This window comes from Protopterus annectens, chromosome 2.part2 (assembly GCF_019279795.1).
Source record: "Protopterus annectens isolate FY-2018-M chromosome 2.part2, PAN1.0, whole genome shotgun sequence".
NCBI classification, from domain to species: Eukaryota; Metazoa; Chordata; order Ceratodontiformes; family Protopteridae; genus Protopterus; species Protopterus annectens.
Genome location: NC_056730.1, coordinates 1141364559 through 1141387343, shown reverse-complemented (window position 1 = coordinate 1141387343; position 22785 = coordinate 1141364559).

The following is a 22785-nucleotide window of genomic DNA, read 5'->3' as shown; positions in this document are numbered from 1 at the left end:
CATGTCATGTTGAACCTATATGGTCATGTATATGATGTATGCATGCCACTAGTGCTGAAGAGTGCAGTGCTGTGGTAATTTCTTAGTGCCACAGTATAGACTTACATTGCATGACATTTGACACTTTATTCACAAACATGCATCCATGTGGACAAGGCTACCATTTTGCTCCTTGAGTGGGTCAGATTGAGTAGACATGACTACTTCAGGAATATGGAATGCAGGGTTCCAGTTTGGTGTGACAGCGAGAGCAGGACTTTGCAGTTCTTCTTGGACAGTAACTTCAGGGAGCACTCACTAGGCAGTTATGATGTTATATGTGGAAACTGGATACCTGGCATGAGGTAGCACAAATAATGACCACCATTATTGGCTAAGGCCATTCTGGTGAACAATACTAGGATCACTATAGTAACCTGAAATGGTGTTTTCCTGTTCTGCTTCATCAGTGTTAGGCAGAGTTACAGGAGAGGGATTCAGAAATGTACTGTAAGTGTTTTTTCAGTACCATTTTCTTTTACTATCGTTACTGTTGTACATATATACGTAACATGACATATTCTGTTTTCCTTTGACAGTAGAGTGACAAGTGAATATTGCTGGCTGCCTTGGAAAGTTAAAGCAAAGCTCCAGGTAATGGGGTATGTATTTGCTGTGTGACTATCCAGTTCAGTTCCATGCTAGTGTTATTAATGTGCATGTGTCTGACAGTTATTTTACATTCTATTGTCTTTCTGCAAGTCCAGTAGAAGGGGAGTAGGAGCAGTAGCAATAGCCTAGTCCACCATAATCTCTCCCACCTACCCTGTCTGGTGCTTCGTTAGCAGTAGCCACTATGCCTGCATCTCGGTCTGGAGGGGGGGGTGGCAAAACTCTTCTGCTGGCGGTGATCTGAAGGAGTCACTGGTACTGTCTGCATCTTCTTCTCATAATGGAATGAAGGCGCCTCTCCTAAAGGTGTACACGGGGTCTCCTGGCATGTGTTGAAGATGCTGATAACTGCTGATGCATCTCAGTAACTGGATGCCTATAATTTAAAATACAAGCATGTCAGTGACTATCACAGCTCAGCCATCATGTCTGCAGACTAGCAACTGTCCCATATTATCACCTACCCAGGTGACTGATGCCTCTGTTTTTCTCCCCTCATAGTCAGTTTGGCATAAACTTTGCCAGGGCTCAACCTTATCACCATGCTGGTGTACTCCCACCTTTATGTGTTATCACTCATTACTTATTTATTGTCCATTTTTAGCCATCACCATTTGTCTACCCTCTGTGCATATGTGAACATCCTCTGTCGTCCACACCTTTTGTGTGTATACTTCTCCTGTCTGTGCATGTCTTCTGTTTTTGTCTGTCTGTCCCTCCTACCAGCTATTCTCCCTAGTTCCCAGCCTCAGTTATCCTTCACCACACTCCTCACCAACCCTCCCTTTATAAAACTTACTAAAAGAGCTGTTTTATCACAAAAAAAAAGAAAAAAATACCCTTCTCCCTTGTATTTCATACCTTATGGTTACCTTTCTATGTTTATCTTTGGTTGCTGTTTTCTCCCTTCCTACTTTCCCCTCTGCCCAATTTTGTCTTCATTTATATGTGAACACAGTTGCCACTGAGCTAGTAATGACCAACATGGCCCATCAGTCAGCCACTGTGTTTAGCTGCGCTGCCCTTCTTGTGCATCAGGTACACTGATTTGGCCATGCTAACATACATGAGTTGTGACCTCCATCATGTCATTCATGCGTACTACAATAGTGCAGCTCATGGAATAGTGCAGACAAACATGATCTGTCTCATTACCAGACTTATGCCTCTTTTTTATGCAGTCCTTTGCTCGATATGCAGGCATTATCCACTACCTAATATACATCCGATCATCTGTGGCATCTCATGCAGCAACTTCCTCAAATATTATTTTCCTGCAGGCATACAGCATTTATTTGTGAAGTCCAGCCTTTATTTGTATAATAGTATTGTAATCAAATTTATATTGTGTGATATTCAGTGTCTAATTGTGATAATTATCTGAACATTGTCACCGAACTGATGGCATCATTACTTTTTTCTGAATGCATAATACAAAATCTGACCTGAATGAAAAAATCACTAAACTTCAAGTGTTAGATTGTCAGCCTGCATCCTCTTCAGAACTGCCCTTGACTTATTCTTGGAGTGAGGCAGGCTGCTCCTTGTATCAGATTGCCACAATAACCTATTGTTGTTTCCATGTTACCATTTTCTTTCTTTTTTTGTGAACATCTCTGGTAATGGAAGGCATGTGACTTGAGATTTGGTTACTGACTGCATTTAAGAGAAATATAGAATAGCTCAATAATATGAACACTTGTTCAACTACTGTTTTGGGCATTTTATTCTGTGACAAGCATGTCATTGGAAGTATTATTTTCAAAGTAACGTAACAGTCATTATATAACATTTGCTTGCTCTACATAACTAAATAGTTCATGCAAATCTTATCTAAGCATCACTGATCTGAAACAGAACCTATTTGTTTTACTGTTCGACTTGTTTAGGATGTGTGTATGCTGTGTTTGGATAAAGGGGATGTACATGATTTAATTCCATATGATTTACCTCTTCCCACATTTTATTCCTGTTTCATGCATCTGAACCTTTGATTCTAGTTATTAATGTCAGTGAAGCAGCTGAGAATAGCATCTTGCATTATTTTTATGTCAAAATAGAACACTTTGTCTAAACCAGTTCTTGTGCTGCTGCTAATTTTCTTTCTAATTTCACCTGCTGAAGTTGCAATTTTCCCTGTTCACAGTAAATATATAAAGCCACAATGATTACTTTCAGAATAAATAAATGGCACTTCAGGTACTTTGTGTTTAAGAGGTACTGTTTATAGCCTGACAACATACCATCCAGTGATGATTGAATCATCGGGGGAGTACATTGCCATAAGACATTATTTCACGTGATCTTCAAAGTATGTTAGTTTTTTCAAGCACATATGCTTTTGCATACACACTTGCATACATGCCAACTAACAGATATACATATGAAAGAACATTTTTAGCTCTTCAGATTTATGATTGCTGTTGAAGTTACATGCGAAAGAAAACCAGAGCATTAATAGATTAAAATATAGCATATACTCACAGTTCAGACATACATGAGTGTTCAGGCATAGTCTGGAGAAACTCAGCTTCTATTTTTAACCAGGTTCAAACTAACTAAGCTTAGAAAGACACAACATATGAGAGACTGTCAATATGGGGTTTGATAAATCCTGTGCACTATCTACAAGTTTAAGGTTCTGAGCTAAACTTAGAAACCCTGGACCACATTTTGTTGTTTCTAATACATTACTGATTATAACAGATGCACTAACAGTATTTGTTTTCCAAAAAGATAGCCCCACTTTTTAATTTAATTATAACTTTGAACCTTTCCACCTTTTCTTATATATATATATATATATATATATATATATATATATACATACATATATATATATATATATATATATATATATATATACATACATACATATATATATATATATATATATATATATATATATATATATATAGAGAGAGAGAGAGAGAGAGATGTGTGTGTGTGTGTGTGTGTGTGTGTGTGTGTGTGTGTGTGTGTGTCTTTGTGTGTGTATGTAAATATATATAGTTATGGATGAAGAGAATTTTCACTAATGTGCAATAATACTACACTTTAGTGGCACTACAGTCTTATCTTGTTTTATTCACTTGGGGAAAGAATCACAGGAGGCCACAGATGTGAAAGGCATTTTGAAAATATTATGCAACTGGCTATTCAGGTATAGACACAAGAGAATAATAACAAGACCATGTTGAACAACATGGTAATTAAATATGACAAACTGGGAATGGCAAAAATATAAAGACTGATTATGGCAAAAACAGACCTGTAAGAATTTATGGCTCAAAATGTTGACATAATTCAAGAACACATTGACAATATGCATGGCAGTGTGTATGGCGGGACACCTCTCAAGTGTCCCTGATTTTAAGAGATATCCTTGATTTTAGCTCAAAAATCTGCTCTTCCTAAATTTATACAGCTGCAAACTTCTTTAACTTCAGAAAATGCACACTATTTCAAGTTTACTTAGTCTGTCAGCTTTCTGTGTCAACAGTATTACTTCTTAAAAAGTGGCCCTGATTGGGGTCCTTGGCCTTGAATCCCTTTGGATTTTTGTTCTTGACACTGGGCATAAGAGGTTAAAAGAAAAGAGGGTGAGGAAAAGATAGATTCACAGCAAACTGATTAAGTAAGGAAATGGACCGAGTGAGTGAGTTACCAGAATTTATTTTTGTATGTTTTTATGTAATTTTCCACTTCTATGGTTGAGTTTTAGGCTTTGATTACAACCTTATGACCTCTTCGCATAGGCGAAACAGTCAACATTTGTTTTTTTTTTCATTAACTCTGTATCAAATTGACAATATATTCCCAGACATGAGATATGTATCCTCACAGACATTTTTCTTCTTGGTTTATTGTGAACTAGTGTTTGATCAGCTTTGGGCATTAATGCATGGATACATCTTATTTCTTCACTGAAATAAAAGAAATTAAGATTAATTTCTTCTTCATATGGATGATTTTTGTTCAAGCCATCTATGGATCAAAAATGTTGTTAAAAAAGCTCTGAAATGCACCTCAGGGCATTTATAATCCCATGGCTTTGTGTGCCTATCAGCGCCTTGATCCTTGGCTTAATTTAATTATTACAATGTAGTCTTGGTCAGTTAGGGTGTGTTGAAAGGATGCAGAAAAATGCAATATTGAAGAACAAGGCTGAATTACTTTTCTCAATCATGGTTTTTATCCAGGCCATTATTGGTTGAAAATGATGTTTAAAAAAAACGCTAAAAATGCATCTCAGATCATCTAGAAACTGTTGGCTTCTGGGGAACTAGTAGTCCATAGAACCTCAGCTTAATACAATTTTCCATTGCAGTTTTTACAGTGTAGTCATGGTCACTTAGGTTGTGCTGAAAGGATGCAGGAAAATACAAACTTGAAAAGAAAACTAAAATTCTTTCTTTCATTGTTACTTTGATCCTGTTTTTTGTTCAGGCAATCACTGGATGAAAAGATTGTTTAAAAAACTCTAAAATGTACCTCAGAGCATCTACAATCCCTATGGCTTATGGAGGCTTTGGGCCCCAGACCCCCAGCTTAATAGAAATGCATCCTCCACAGTTATCAGAATATAGTCTTTATAGATGTTAAATGAATGAATGAATGAATTATTGCAAAAAAACATGAAGAGTAAGACAATCTCATAGACAAAGGGGGAAAATTAATCTGGATAGTGTGAGTACACCAATATGTGTGGTGTCCTGACACCATACACTTGCATAGGCATTGCATATAATCTCTAAAGGTCACAGTAGCTCTGTCTCTAGTACCTTAAGGTAGGACTTTAAGGCCTACTAAATTTGCATCCACCAATAAGGTTTTGCTAAAAGGTGAGTCTATCCTCAAGCATATTCTCACCAAGCTGGGCAGGAGCAAAGTGACAATTAATTGTCTTTCTTGTTCCAAGGTCTAGGATATAACAAAGACTCTCAGATCCTTCTACACTGCCAAATACAATTATAACCTAGTAATGACTCATGTGGAAGTGAATCACCTCAGCATTCCACCTTGAGAGTCATGCAGAAGGATATTATGGAACTTGCTGTGTATATGTATGATGCTGGAAGGACACTGGTCTGAGTGGAACTTTGGAATCATTCAGAGTGATGCTAATATTCAAAGACAAGATAACTGGTTGTAAAACTAGATGTGTAGGTGGTGTTATGGCATTATTCTAGGGAATCTAGTATGTAACAGCAAAGAATGAGATGACTGACTAACCAAACTTCATTTCCAGGGATAGTCTTTACCTCTCCAATGAAGGCATTTGCATTCTTACTAAAAACTTTGCTGACCCCCTAGTGACTTTTTAGTCAGAGTCCATCCCTTGGGTATTACAACCTTGTAAAACCAACTACTTCTGCTAACAGGAATAAAGGAAGGGCATTTAAATAAATAACCAAAAAAATCCTCAAAATCAACTCAGAAACTACAGTTCTTATTTAAAAAATCAAATAGTTGAGTGATTTCGTCTCATAAGTGAAAGAGACTTTATCGAAACTACAATCACCAGCAATCAATGACCACAAACTTAGACATGTGATCGAAAACTAGCAATCAAAAAACAAACTTATGAATAATGCATTTCTTTAAACATAATTAAAATGCCAATAAATTAGATAACATTTAAAGATTTTAGTTTCAAAGCACAGCTAATAGAGCAAGAACCATTAAGCCCCAGCAATAAAAAAACATTTAGAAAATTGCCAAATAAATTCTTTATGTTCCAATTTCAGTTTCCAGGGGCCATCTCATTCATTTTAATAACTCTATCAATAATAAAAATCATATATATTTTTTAATCACAACATCCTAGGAAGTGCCAATATTAATATCCAATAAATGCTCATAAATTCTATCTTTTAAACATCTTTTAGTTTTCCCTATATAAAAGGCTTTACATGTCAAGTACTGCATAATGTAAACTACAGCTTTAGAGTAACAATTACCTCACATGGGGCAGAGAACAGATCCATGATAACCCACAATCACAACTATTTACAGTTGCCACACTTAGTCAAGGAATTTCTGCCTGAATAGGCAAACATTTCAGATATCTCAAACTAATCCTTAAGATTCCTACCTCTTCTAAAAACAATTCTGCATTTAAATCCTACAAGTGACTTAAGAGAATCATTGAACAACTTGTCCCAATTTTAAAATAAAATAAATTCAATTAAAAAAGAATTGACCGAAAAAATCACTAATAAAAGACATTCTAAACCCAGGCCTCATAGTAGAATGCCCAACATAAATAAGATCACTTCTTAATATGATAGCTTTAAATCTAGAATGCCTATCACAGACAACTTCACCAATATAAGTATCCAATAAAGACTTAGGATAATTTCATGTTAGGAGCATATTCTTTAAAAACTCCACTTCCTTAGTAAAGTTATTATAATCAGTAATCAATATAGATAAACAAATAAGCTATCCCTTAACCAGGCTCTTTTGTGAATAAAATGATGACAACTGGATTAAAATAAATATAAATTAGAAACTGTTGATTTTCTAAAAACAGTATACTGAAAATCTTGAGCACAAGTATCTTTAGAAACTGATACATCTAAATAATCAATACTAGTATCTGAACATTTATAAGAAAACTCAAAAATGTGTACTAGTATCTAAATAATGAAAATTCATCCAATAGATCCCAGGATCCATTCCATAATAGAAAATATCACCCGAATATTATAAATATAAATGAATAAAAGTGTGAAATTTACTATTAAAAATAAAACTATTTTCCCAAAATAATAAAACAAATTAGCATAAATAAGGGTGGAGGCAGCCCCTTTAGCAACCTCTGTATGTTAATTAAAATATTTGCCTTGAAAATATAAAATAAATATAAGTAAGAGTTAATTCTATAAAGAATATGAATCAACCAAATATCAATGTCAGTGTGTCAAACTGAACAACCATCTCTGCAAACCATTCCAGACCCAATGTATATGGAATAACGGTAGATGATTTTTAACATCAACAGTAACAAGAACATTATCACTATTAAATTTAACAAGTGAAAGACATTCTAAAAATGCCTTGAGTTCTTAACCACATAATCATACTGATTAAAAAATACCTTTATACCTTTTACTTTAGTTTTGAGAAATGCTACCATTGGTTCAGTAATACCCCCTTCACAGAAATAATGGGGCTAAAACATAGATTAAACATACCTAATGGATCTTCTGAATTTCAAATAGCAAGCACCCGTGGGTCAGGAGCATGTAAAAAATTATATAAGTCAGTTGTGATAACATCTTCATCTAAAAGATCTTTCAAAATCATATCACATTTATATGCAATATTAATCTTATTTTAGAAATACTCAAAAATCAGAGTCTGATAATATTTTTTGCATTTTTGCAGGATAATCCAGATTATTTATTATAATGAGGTCCCCCCCTTACCAGGCTTTATAATCCTTACTGATTTATCTCGAGATAAATCAAACCAGACTGACCATTTACCTGTGTTAAATTGAAAAACTTATTTCTATGGTTGGAAGAACACAATTTTCTAATATCCCTTTCACAACACCATTCAAATACAACAAAAGAAGGGTGTAACAATGGATTAAAATAATTTATCTATCCAGAGAAAATGTTACATTGGTGTTATTAATGTGCCTATCAAATGAAATAGACAACTGCAACGTATGTACAGATAGCTTTAAATCTATCAAGATTTGATCTAATCAATCCTGAAAGAGGAAACAAAAGTAAACCCTACTTTAAACAAACTGATATGAATAAAAGTCACATCTAGATGGCTTTAATTAAATACCTTAAAATCACTATCAGTGACTAACTTTAATAGTAACAAAGTACTCATGCAGTCTAAATCATTCTGACCATTAAATATCTGTTCTATTGTCATATCCCCTGGATTCCATGATAGGATTAACACCTGGGGTAAAATGTTTGTCTTGTCCAGTGTTGAAATCCACATGAATTGTCTGTTTGGTGACTGGTACTATTCAAAAGTTACTGAGACTGCCTCAAAGGGGTCGGTTCTAGAAATATCTCTGATTTAAATTATCCAAATAATCTCCATTTTCATAACTAATTTCAGTAACTAAATCCTCACCATTCTGATCATAATGTGAAGTGATGAAGGCTCAATACTAAAACATGAACAAATGCAAGTAAGGAATATTTTAGAAGACTAAAATTAATACTGAATACAGCTCAGACATCTAGTAACAAAGTCCAAGCTACAAATCAATTTGCTCTTCCTGTTCTAACTTACAATTTTGGGGTGATTAACTTGCTCCAAAAGGTATTGAATCAATTGGTCAGGAAAACAAGCAAAATGCATGCTGATTAAATGATTTAGAAAAATCATTGTATACTAATACTGGTGGTACAGCGGTTAGCTTTGCTGCCTCACAGCAAGAGGCTCTCCGGTTTGATCCTCAGCTGGAGTGCCTTCTGTGCAGAGTCTGCATGCACTGCCTGTGGCCATGTGGGTTTCCTCCAGGTGCTCCCGTTTCATCCCACATCCCAAAGTAGGTGGACTGAGCACTCTAAATTAGCTCTAGGCGTGAGTGCATGCACGAGTGTGCCTTCTGTGGAAGGATGGGTGCCGGGCTGGCAATTCAACACCGTAAAACTCCACTGCCAATCATGAGTAGACAGGTAATCTGCTGTGGTGACCCCTAACCGGGAAAAGCCAAAAGAAGAAAAAAGAATTGAATACTAAGATTACATATTCCCCATTCTGAAGGAGGTATGGGTCTCCTCAAAATTGATTACATGTACAGATCTGCAGTATTAAAACTGCCTACATATTTGCTGACCTCACAAGATCTAAACAGAGAGAAAGTCTTAAAACACGAGGAGAAGAAGTCTAAGATGACTTCCCTGCTTAGTTTAGCTGGAGCATATTGCTGTCAGACAAGAATGAAAATCATACCAGAAGTAGATAGAGATCAGGCAGCAAATTAATGTGCCAAAAACAAAAAGAAGTATATAAGGTGAAGGTTCAGTTGAGAAAGCATGAAATGTGGAAAATGTATAACAATAGATGCATGTACAGAAAACTCCTGGGACAACCTCATGTTGATAAGGATTTAATGCAGGAATGGTTAAGGAGAGGTACATTTAAACCAAAAAATGAAAGGTTAATATCGGTGGCCCAGAACAGTGGACTATGTACACGTTAGTTTACAAAATCCATTGAACATATACAAGAAATAGAAAAATGCAGGTTTTATAAAGCAGAATTGGAAACTGTCACATATCTTGTTGCTGGGTGTGATACATTAATGGTAGAAGGCCTGTATGCTGAAAGGCATAATAATGTGGCAAGACTAATGCATTGAGGATTGTAGGTCAGGAGCATGTAAAAATTTATATAAGTCAGTAGTGATAACATCTTCATCTAAAAGATCTTTCGAAATCATATCACATTTATATGCAATATTAATCTTATTTTAGAAATGCTCAAATAAAAATCAGAGTCTGATAATATTTCTTGCATTTTTGCAGGATAATCCAGATTATTTATTATAATGAGGTCTCCCCCTTACCAGGCTTTATAATCCTTACTGATTTATCTCGAGATAAATCAAACCAGACTGATCATTGACCTGTGTTAAATTGAAAAACTTATTTCTATGGTTGGAAGAACACAATTTTCTAATATCCCTATCACAACACCATTCAAATACTACAAAAGAAGGGTGTAACAATGGATTAAAATAACTTTTCTATCCAGAGAAAATGTTATATTGGTGTTATTAATGTGACTATCAAATGAAATAGACAACTGGAACGTATGTACAAATACATTTAAATCTATCAGGATTTCATCTAATCAACCCTAAAAGAGGAAACAAAAGTAAACCCTAGTTTAAACAAACTGATATGAATAAAAGTCATATCAAGATGGCTTTAATTAAATACCTTAAAATCACTATCAGTGATTAACTTTAATAGTAACAAAGTACTCATGCAGTCTAAATCATTCTGACCATTAAATATCAGTTCTGTTGTCATGTCCCCTGGATTCCATGATAGGATTAACACCTGGGGTAAAATGTTTGTCCTGTCCAGTGTTGAAATCCACATGAATTGTCTGTTTGGTGACTGGTACTATTCAAAAGTTACTGAGACTGCCTCAAAGGGGTCGGTTCTAGAAATGTCTCTGATTTAAATTATCCAAAGAATCTCCATTTTCATAACTAATTTCAGTAACTAAATCCTCACCATTCTGATCATAATGTGAAGTGATGAAGGCTCAATACTAAAACATGAACAAATGCAAATAAGGAATATTTTAGAAGACTAAAATTAATACTGAATACAGCTCAGACATCTAGTAACAAAGTCCAAGCTACAAATCAATTTGCTCTTCCTGTTCTAACTTACAATTTTGGGGTGATTAACTTGCCCCAAAAGGTATTGAATCAATTGGTCAGGAAAACAAGCAAAATGCATGCTGATTAAATGATTTAGAAAAATCATTGTATACTAATACTGGTGGTACAGCGGTTAGCTTTGCTGCCTCACAGCAAGAGGCTCTCCGGTTTGATCCTCAGCTGGGGTGCCTTCTGTGCAGAGTCTGCATGTCCTGCCTGTGGTCATGTGGGTTTCCTCCAGGTGCTCCCATGTTGTCCCACATGCCAAAGACATGCTGTAGGTGGATTGAACACTCTAAATTGGCCCTAGGCGTGAGTGCATGCTTGTGTGTGCCTTCTGTGGAAGGTTGGGTGCCGGGCTGGCAACTCAACATCGTAGAACTCCACTACCAATCATGAGTGGACAGGTAATCCACTGTGGTGACCCCTAACCAGGAAAAGCTGAAAGAAGAAAAATAATTGTATACTAAGATTATATATTCCCCATTCTGAAGGAGGTATGGGCGGCCTCAAAATTGATTACATGTACAGATCTGCAGTATTAGGACTGCCTACATATTTGCTGAACTCACAAGATCTAAACAGAGAAAAAAGTCTTAAAACATGAGGAGAACAAGTCTAAGATGACTTCCCTGTTTAGTTTAGCAGGAGCATATTTCTGTCAGGCAAGAATGGAAATCATACCAGAAGTAGATAAAGATCAGGCCGCAAATAAATGTGCCAGAAACAAAAGAAAGTGTATAAGGTGAAGGTTCAGATGAGAAGGCAAGAAATGTGGAAAATGCATAACTATAGATGCAAGTACAGAAAACTTCTGGGACAACCTCATGTTGATAGGGATTTAATGCAAGAATGGTTAAGGAGAGGTACATTTAAACCAAAAGATGAAAGGTTAATATCAGTGACCCAGGACAGTCGACTATGTACACATTAGTTTACAAAATCCATTGAACATATACAAGAAAAAGAAAAATGCGGGTTTTGTAAAACAGAATTGGAAACTGTCACATATCTTGTTGCTGGGTGTGATACATTAATGGTAAAAGGCCTGTATGCTGAAAGGCATAATAATGTGGCAAGACTAATGCATTGGGGATTGTGCAAACATTATAATACTGAAGTATCTGAGAAGCATTGGAAACATGAGCCACAAAGCAGTATAGAAAACTATGAAGTTTATATCACATAGGATCATCAATTACCAACAGTTAAAAAATAGAAGTGAGAAAACCAGATACAGTATTCCAGAAAAAGAAGACAACAGTGGCATTGATCATTGAGATTGCTATGCCCCGTAATTACAGTGTCTTATGTACAGAGAGAAACAAAGTCATAAAATACCAGGCTTTGCTGGCAGAGACAAGGGAAATGTAGAAGAAGGATGCTCAGGCAGTTCCAATAGTAGTAGGAGCAATGAGTCTCATAAAAAAGAACTTACAGTCATATTTAGACATGTTACCAATATATGTAACGACATATTATTTGCAGAAGGAGTCAAAGCCAGGCACATCGTGGGTGCTGCAAAGAGAACTTTTGGCTAACATCAAAGACTGAAACAATACTAATTTCATGAACTTTAATCATACTTTGACTTAGGAATGGGGTCCGTCCATTCCCATCATGGTATTAGAAACCCAAAAGTCTTGGAGAAAATAAAAAAAAAATCATAAATAGAATTTGACTTTTACTAGAGGGAATAGGATAAGCCTTACCATCCAAATAGTCTCTCTGTCATTTCTTTGTTTATCCACTGTATCTAAAATGGAGTTATATTGAAATTTACAGGTCTGAAGTAAAAGATCTTCGGTAATATTATCATTCAGTACATTGATTTCATTCAAAAGGTTTTCAAGGTTTGAACATTATACTTAATAAGAATGGGCATAAGTTCAAAAAAGGTCATATCAACAAATCAATCAGCTCCTTGTGAATTGGAGAATTATTAACAAGCCCATTAGGAAATTTCCAAAGACACAACTCCTTTGGAACTTGTTTCCTTATAATACATTGCTTAAAAAGCAAACTGACAAGTTGCAAAGATCTATATTTGAGAAGTGTTTTAACTTTTTTTGATGAAAGAATGCAGAAAAAAGCAACACTGAAGAGCAATACTGAATTTCTTTCCTCAAACGTTTTTATTCAGGCCATCACTGGATGAAAATGATGTTTAAAAAACTCTAAAATGCATCTCAGATCATCTAAAAATTGTTGGCTTCTGCGGGACTAGTATTTTCTAGATCCTCAGCTTACTACAGCTATTTCCACTCCAGGTTTTACAGTGCAGTCTTGTTCAGTTAGGTTGTGTTGAAAGGATGCGGGAAAATACAAACCTGAAGTGTAAGGCTAAACTTCTTTCTTTCTTTGATCCCATTTTTGTTCAAGCAATTATTGGATGAAAAGCTTGCTTAAAAAACTCTAAAATGCACCTCAGAAAATCTATAACCTCAATGACTTCTGGGGGCCTTATAACTCTCAAATCCCCAGCTTAATGCAGATGTTTCCTCCACAGTTTTCAGGGTGTAGTCTTCCTAGATGTTGAATGAATAACTTCAGGAAAAAATGGAGAGTAAAACAAACTCTTAGAAAAAGGAAGAAAAAATAATCTATATAGTGTGAGTACACCAAGATGTGTTGGAAGTGAGAGGGGGAGTGCCCTAACACCATGCACTTGCATAGCCAGTAAATGTACCTCTAAAGATCATAAGAGGCTCTTAAGTTCTACTAAGTCTGCATACAGCAATAATAAGATTTTGGTAAAAGGTGACTCTATCGTCAAACACGTTTTCACCAAGTTGGCCAAGAGCATGGTAACAAATAATTGACGTTCTTGTTAGAAGGCCTAGGATATAACAATGACTTTTAGATTCTTCTAGCCTGCCAAATGCAATTATGACCTAGTAATGACTCGTGAAGGTGAATCACCTTAGCAATCTAACTTGAGATTCATGAAGAAAATTGTTAGGGAACTTGTTGGGTATATGTCTGGAGCTGTTAAGACACTAGTCTGAGTGGAACTTTGACATGATTTACAAGGATGCTAATTAGATGTGTAGGTGGTATCATAGCTTCATTCTAGGGAATCTAGTATGTAGCAGCAAAGAACGGGATGGCTGACTAATCAGACTTCATTTCCAGGTATATTATTTACCTCTCCAATGAAGGCTTTTGCATTGTTAGTCTACTAAGCTCAGATGGCTTAGTGGTAAATTGCTGTGACTATGGTGTGCGGGGTCCTGGGTTTAAGACCTGTAATGGCTGTTTATTGGCTGTCTTCAAAAGAAATCTTGATGAGTGGATGGGAAATACAAATTTCACCCCGGGGATCACTCCAGTGGCTCTACTTGACAGAGGCACTGGGAACTAATGTCGGGTGTCATGATGCCAGGGTAATCCTATGGGGCTAGGCTTGTAAAGACTCCAGGGCCATTAGCCTAGTATGAACCTATGAACTAAAACCTTTGCTGCCCTTAGTGTCTTTATTAGGCAGAGTCAATCCTTTGAGCATTACATCCTAGTAAAACCAACCACTTCCACCAACAGGTACAAAGAAAGGAAAATTAAATCAATAACTAAAATCCACCCTCAAAGTCAACTCAGAAATCATAATTGTCATTTAAAAAAATCAATGTAATACTTAACACTTTCATCTCATACGTGAAAGATACTTTATCAAAACCAGGAATGGTCTTTTCTTCTCTTATGAAGGCTTTTGATATATTCTTAAAAGCTTTTAAGGCAGAGTCCATCCCTTGGGACATGACAGCCTAGTAACTTCTAATCTGCAGTTCATTACAGTGGTAATGCTCAGTGCCAGGACAGTTAACAGAAAAATGGCCATCATGCAACTTGAATACATACATATATGCATAAGTACTGATACATAGTGACAAGCTAGACAAAATACTCCCTCAATATCTGGGAGTTAGCACTTATTATACCTTCAAAGTCACTGGTAACTGCTGAGTGAAGTATCAGTTATTTGGCAGTAATCCCATTATCTCTCATCAAATTTCTCATTACCTGAAATTTAAACTGCTGAAAGTCCAAGTTTTTTTTATTTATTTTACATGTGTTTACCATGGAAGTCTGACTGAGCATAAGAACCCTTTTTTAGAGGAGGTCCGGGGGAAAAGCTTCAACAATTACAGTGGCAAATTGCATTTAAAGTAAGAAAGCAAATACAGTGGCCCAGACTGCAGAGTTCAATTAATGTAAGAGAGGATTTTGAAAATGCTTCTAAAAGTAGATAAATTACATCAGGAGATTATCAGTGTTGTGCTAGTTTGATTTTGAAAATGCTTTTAAAAGTAGATAAATTACACCAGGACATGACCAGTGTTGTGCTAGCTACTTTTCAAAGTAATAAGTTACTATTACTAGTTACTTTTCAGTGAAAGCAATATATTATTATTATTACATATTACTTTTCTAAAAAAGTAGTATATTACTATTACTAGTTACTAACTAAAGTAATGCATTACTTTTACATAAGTATAGTTTATCATTTATAATATTGAGATTTACTCACACAAGTAAACACATGCATATAAGTGTATTATTAAAGTTATATATACAACATTACAATGATGATGAATAGCATTTAACAGTTGAAAAACTCCAGCAGAGTAGTGTTTATAACTGGACAGCACAGTGGTGCAGCAGTTACCCCCGGATTCTGCATGCCTTGCATGGCATGCAGGATTAGTGCAGGCACTCTAGCAGGCAATATGTCTGCCGTGCAATCCAGGAACACCCTGCAGGGGCATGCACGAGAGCTCCTGCACTAGTCCTACACGGACTAAGCCCCTGTATGCAAATCACCCCATTTGCAGGAGAAATACATGCAAATTAGGTGAGTTTGCAATCCAGGAAGCTTGAAACTGGCCATGCATGACTAGTGTAATCTGCAGAAATGTACTCGGTTAGTAATTGAGTACATTTCTGCAAAATCCAGAATGGAGCTTTGACAGCTCCAAATAAAGGCTGCATATCAGTCAGGAAGCATGCCAATGGCCAAGTATAAGGCCACTGGCATTGCAAACAGCTTAAAAAATAAAAAAAATCAACTTTTATTTTTTTTTTATCCGATCTCGGCTGTTTAAGCGTAAGGCAGTGGCACGCAAATGGGATCTGGGGAAAATAATAAAATAAACTTAAAATAAGCATTCTAACTAAAATAACTATTCTGCCATGAAAGTCAATAGCAGGCAGAAGACAGCATGGCCAGTGAGTAGTGGTTGCTAAGGGGAGATGCTCAGTGTGAGACATGTAACTATGCATTAGCAGGCAATCCTATTCAAATGAGGGGAATGATAGTGAATCCCAGTTTTCCCCAGCATGCTAGTCAGGTCCCAACAGTGTATGAGCAGGAATAGCTTGGTACAAGCCTAGGAGGTAGCTGACATCATGGGGTCAGGCATACTGTAAGAGGATTGGAGCCCTGTGGGCCAGGTTTGCTCCTAGCTAAGCACAGCTAAGCAAGGGTGTGTGTCTGAGTTTGCCTAGCACTCTTTACATTGCCTAAGCAAGTGTGCATGCTGTGCACCGGGTTTTAAAGGTTTAGAAAAAATTTAAACCAGGAAATATCACTCTGTGCAGATTTGAGCACTGTGTTTGTGTGGCACACCCCATGCTTAAACAGGAAGGCAATGGGAAGGGAAAACAGCAGTAGGAAGGTACTATGGGAGAACTAGCATAGCTGGCAGGTGAAATGTATAAGAATCAGCCAATTACACAGGCAGCAGAACAGCCCAGCCCAGAACACTACTATAAACTATGCAAACACCTTCCCCTCTGGTTTTTCCCACACTCTACACCACCGGTGTATACAAGCGGAAAACTTTTAACAATCAAAACAACAAAATGATAGGGGCTACAATAGCTATCATACAACAACTTGTGGAAGAGGCTGAGGGTGGTGAGGATGTGAATGCTGTCGACCAACCCACAGTGAGGAGATAGAGAAGAGTGTACAGACCCAGGGTGACCTACCAGGGACTACATGAGCTGAAGATAGTGGAGCACTATATGGTGGACAGGGACCTCCTACAGCAAATTGTTGAGCTGTGCCGACCATGCCTGACACACAGAACTAATAGAGGGGAACTCATACCAGTGGATACCAAGATATGTGTAGACCTAAGAATATTAGCTACAGGTACCTTCTAAAGGCCAACTGGGGATATGATGGGGATCTCACAAGCATCAGCATCCAGGGCATCAAAGCACCACCCGGTGAGCAGGGTAGGGTCTATATCAACCGCAAGGGCTTCCCCTCCATCAACTGCCAGGTCATGTGTGAAGCCCAGGGCATAATAATAAATATGTGTGCTGGCTGTCCTGGAAGCTATCGCGATTCCCACATCTGGCATCTGAAGCAGATGTACCAGAGATTTGCCAATGGGGACATCCCTCACAGTCACCTAGTGGAGGATGCTGGATACGCACTGGACCTGTGGCTGATGACACCCATCAGAAATGCACACACACCCAAATAAGAACTCCATAATGAGGCACACGCACAGACCAGAATTATAGTAGAGCATGTGTTTGGGATGCTCAAGTCACAGTTCTGGTGCCTGGACACATCCAGTGGAGCCTTGCAGTAGTCACCAGCTACATGTACCCAAGTTGTCATCGTATGTGCCATGCTACACAATATGATCCTGTGGAAAGAGCTGCAGCAGGAACAGCATGGGGCAGGGCCAAATAGCCCCCCACCATTGCCAAGGCCTGCACAGGCAGAGTGACTTGAAGGAGGAACAACCTGAGCCTGCCCCAGTAGGCAGAAGGAGGCATGCCCAGTATGCCCTGGCCTTGGCAAAGAGGCAACACATAGCACATACACTGACACAGGAGGGACACAGGGAATGACACCTCTCTTTGACTCTCACATACAGTAAAAGGGATACCAAACATGACACTACCTATGTTGAACCATGTGTACTATGTGAATACAACATAGGCAGCCCTGCAGCACCACCCTCAATACTGGGACACCCACAAGGTAAGTGACTCACACATGCCAGTCAGAGGGGGTTTACATACCCAACAACAGTCACAGCCAGCAGGACAGGTATAGACAAACACAAACAAAGGCTGTGCTATGGCCTCTGAATTATGCCTACGGGTAAGCCCCCCCCCCTCGGCCTACACAGACACACCACAGCAGGTCAGGCAGTGGGGCATTAGTTCTGAAGGGTAGGAAGTCAGAAACTAATATGTAGGTAAATCAAAGCTAAGATCTATAGTACACTGGTATGCCTCTAGTCAGCATGATAGGTTAGAATACAGAATGAAATGGAGTACCTGACATACCAGTATAGTCATAGCAAATGCGTACAAGTGTCAGGTGTGCCCCCCCATCCTACATAGAAATGTAGTAACAGTCAGGTGTGCCCCCCAATCCTGTGTAGAAATGTACAAATAGTCAGTTGTGCCCCCCCATCCTATGTAGAAATGTAGTAACAGTCAGGTGTGCCCTCCCCTAATCCTGTGTAGATATGTAGAAATAGTCAGTTGTGCCCCCCAATCCTGTGTAGGACTGCAGAAACAGTCAGGTGTGCTTCCTCCAACCCTACTTAATTATGTAGTAATGGTCTTATGTGCCCCCCAATGTGATGTACACATGTCGTACCAGTCAGGTGTGCCTTTCCATAGCCCTATGTAGAAATGTAATAACATGTATGTATAGGTCTAATACCAGTGGAGCACAGATGCACAGAGGTGGCCAAGGTAGCAGTATAAGTTGTAGCATCTGCACAATATGCAGGGATGTGTGTGTTAGGTTGGTGTTTGTCCCATATCGTGTGAGAGTGGTTGGTATGTATGCATGTTGAGGTAAGCCTGGTGGCCATTGCCCACTACCGCTGATGACAGGGACAAGTCACCACAACTGCAGTGCCATACACAATACCCATCAGTATAACACAAGGTAGCAGTAAGCCATTGCAGATGTATGGTGGTAATATGTGTCACCATCTGAAAGACTGACATGGCATGGCTGCTGGTCAACATATACAAGCAGTACAAAGGGGAAACTACCTCAGACATACAGTATATATTGTGTCACTGTGAAATGGACACACCCTTGGAAAAGTACATACAGGTATGCATCACATTATTTGGTCCTGTAGTGGAGGATACTGGTGTTCATAGGTTCATAGGTTCATAGGTTCATACTAGGCTATCTGCCCAAGGGCATTTATAAGCCTAGCCCATAGTTATGTGGCTTTCGCCACCCCTTTAGTTTGAATAAAACTATGCCTATTATTTTGCTGTGCCTCTGTCAAGCAGCGACACTGAAGTAATCCCTGGGGTATATCTGCGATCTCCCATCCATTGGTCAAGATTCCTCTTGAACAAGGCCAGCGAGGTGCTCTGCCTCACATGTACCGGGATTTTGTTCCACAGCATAGGGAGTCTCTGGGTGATGAATCTGTCCCTCCAGCATGTTCTATTAATAACCGTGTCAAGGTTTAAGTCTCCCGCCCTTGTGGTTCTGAGGGATCTAGATTTTTTGAGGTGAAGCATATTCATCAAATCTGGGTTTGACATGGCCTTATATGTCAGGCACAGGTCACCTCTGAGCAAGCGGTATGAGACTGAATAGAGCTGGAGTTCTTTCAGTCGGGCAGCATAAGACATATTTTTGAGACCCTTTATCCTTTTGGTGAGGAACTTTTGGGGCCTTTCCAGCTGCTGCAGGTGTTGGGTCAGATACATTCCAAATAGGGCATTGTACTCAATCATAGGTCTAATGAGTGATGAGTACAGGGGGACAATGACCTCCCTTGATCTAGATGTGAATCCCTTCATGATCAGGTGGGCAATGTAGAAGGTTTTCCTAACTACTTTAGCAACATGAGTGTCAAACGAAAGGCTACTGTCAACCTGGGTCCCCAGATCCCTGATGACTTCTTCTGTGCTCAGTGGATTGCCACCTATATTGTAGCTAGGGGTAACCTTGTTTTTCCCGAAGGGTATGAATATGCATTTCTTGGCGTTTAATTTTAGGCCATGGCTCTGGCACCAGTTATCCGTCTCTGTGAGGCCCTTCTGAAGGATATCTGTGTCAGATGTGTTTTCGACTATGGCGCCCAGTTTGCAGTCATCTGCAAACTTTGTCAGCCATAACCCTCCTGTGTTTGCTTGTACTTCAGAAAAGTAGATGCCGAACAAGAGTGGAACCAGGACTGAGCCCTGTGGGACACCACTTGTGACAGGCTTTGAGTCTGACATGGCTCCAGCAACTCTGACCCTGTGGGTTCTGTCACTTAGCCAGTTTGCAACCCATCTTGTGATGTATGGGTTTACATTCAAGCTGATGAGTTTTTCGATGATACCTGAGTGGGGTATTGTGTTGAAGGCCTTTGCCAGGTCGAGGTAGGCTGTATGGACTGCCTTTCCCTCATCAATGGCCTTGGTGACTGTCTCGAAAAAGTCAACCAAGTTTAAAAGGCATGATCTGCCTTTGACAAAGCCAAACTGGGTTGGATCCAAAGTCTGCAAGTTCCCTATGTCTTTATTTATGAGTTCCATTATGATCCTCTCCATGGCTTTGCAGATAAGGCTTGTCAAGCTAATGGGACGGTAATTTCCAGGGTCGGTGGAGGCACCACCCTTGTGAAGTGGGACCACAGTCGCCGTGCGCCACTCCTTGGGTACATATCCTGAGGTGAGGCTAAGATTAAACAGCTGTCCTAACTGCGGGTTTAATTCCTCATTGAGTTCGTGGAGCACACAGCTGGGGACACCATCCGGTCCCATGGATGCTGTGTTTTTTGCCTTGGAGAGAGCAGTTCTTACCTGGGTGTTGGAGATGTTTGGGGGGCTACAATCCTCTGGTATAGATATCTCTCCTTTGGGGAGGGGAGAAGTTTGCACTGAACCTGTCAGCCAGTATGTTGGCAATGTGTGTAGGTTCAGTAATCTTCACATCTTTTTGAACTAATTCTGAGCACATCTGGGAGTTTCCTCCTAGGTTTCTAACATAGCTAAAGAAGGCCTTATGATTGTCTTTTGAGTCCTTGGCGATTTGTCTCTCAAAATTTGCCTTGGATGATTTTATGAGAGCTCTTAGTTTTTTACTTATAATGATCAAAGGTGTCTTACCTTTCAAGGATTTTGCTCTATCTTGTAGTAGCTTCCTCCTTTTGTTGTAGAGCTTGTTTATGGCTGGGGTCCACCAGACTGGACGCTTGCCTTTGGTACAAAGAGTCTTAGTTTTGTTTGGGATTGCCTGATCCATGCAGTCCTGTAGGTGCTGGAAGAAGGCATTTGTAAGTGATTCAGCGGTTTGAGTAATGTTTACCACTGGCTCAGGGGCCTTAAAGGAGACCACACTAGTTTTTAGAAGTGTGAAGTCGGCTTTTGAGAAGTTTTTCACTGTGGTCTTTTTTATTTCAGGTGGGAGCGGGATGAGGACCTCCAGCGAGATTAGTTTATGATCTGATCTCACCAGTGAGGGGTATACTTCCGGTGTTGAACATTGTGATCCCATGTTCGTGATGATGAGGTTTGTCTGCCTAAACACTCACAGATCACAAAGGAGGTAGTACTGATGTATTGGGAAACAGCTGATGTACCTGCAGATGCAAGCATAACTGGAATGCCCAATTCATATCTGTGTGTCAGATGCAAGTAGTGTCCATAGTACACATGCACCCAGATCATGCAAACACCACCCACAGGCACCTCTCTGGTCATACCCCTGCTGTGGGGAATGGGTACAGTAAGACCCCACCTGTATATGGCAATAGTGGAAGACTATAGCATGCAGTGCAGGTGTCCCATGCAGATGTGTCCCTAGCGGTAGGTAGCACCTTGCCAGTGTCCACACCACCTGAGCAAGACTGTTAGGAGGTATTGGCATGAACACCTATCACACCTACCCTGTCACCCCAGGGGAATATACTGTATGGTGGTCTGGGACTGTAGGACTGACAGAATGTAACAACCTGCGACATCTGTCATGCAGCAACACCTAATGCCTCACAGGCATCTGCCAAAGGACTGTGTCTTACATGTACTGTCAATGCAAGTTATGTCATGGACACCCAAATAACAACATAACACACCTCACATAAGCCATATGCAAGGCCATGTGGACAAACCACAGTAACATGTCCACCATGTCCCACTGCATGAACTGTGGACCAACACTAACACACACCTGTGATGGGGCGATATCCTTAGGGAAAGTATCAAAGAATGTATGCATAATGTTCGGAAAAGGTTAGAATAACAGAAGAGGGGTGGGAGCATGGGCAGCATGGAATGTGCAGGGTCCGACACCAAGCTGTGTGCACACACTATCCCTGGCTGCAAACACATACATGGATGGCTACACACCTGCCTGTGCACCACAGTAGGGTATATGTCCTGACCTATGGCCCCTTCCCCTGGCTGACCTGTGTGAATCTGTACAGCTATGAGGCATTGCCACAGCAAGATAAGCCCATACTGTCATGTTGATGGGCGTACAAGTATGGGATCCTCTGCCAGTACTGTTCCAAGGTGCTGAACCGGATACACAAACCCACCACCAAGTGTCTGCAGCTCCCCCTCCAGAATGGCATAACTTACCATGAATACGTAGGTGTCTGCCCATAATACTGGACACAGCCGCAGTAACCCATGTCCCCCAAGACATCACTGTGAACAAGAATGTCCACCTGACAGTACATGAGGGCAGAAAACATCACTGTGTATAACAGTACACATCTGAATATCATTGCTAACAA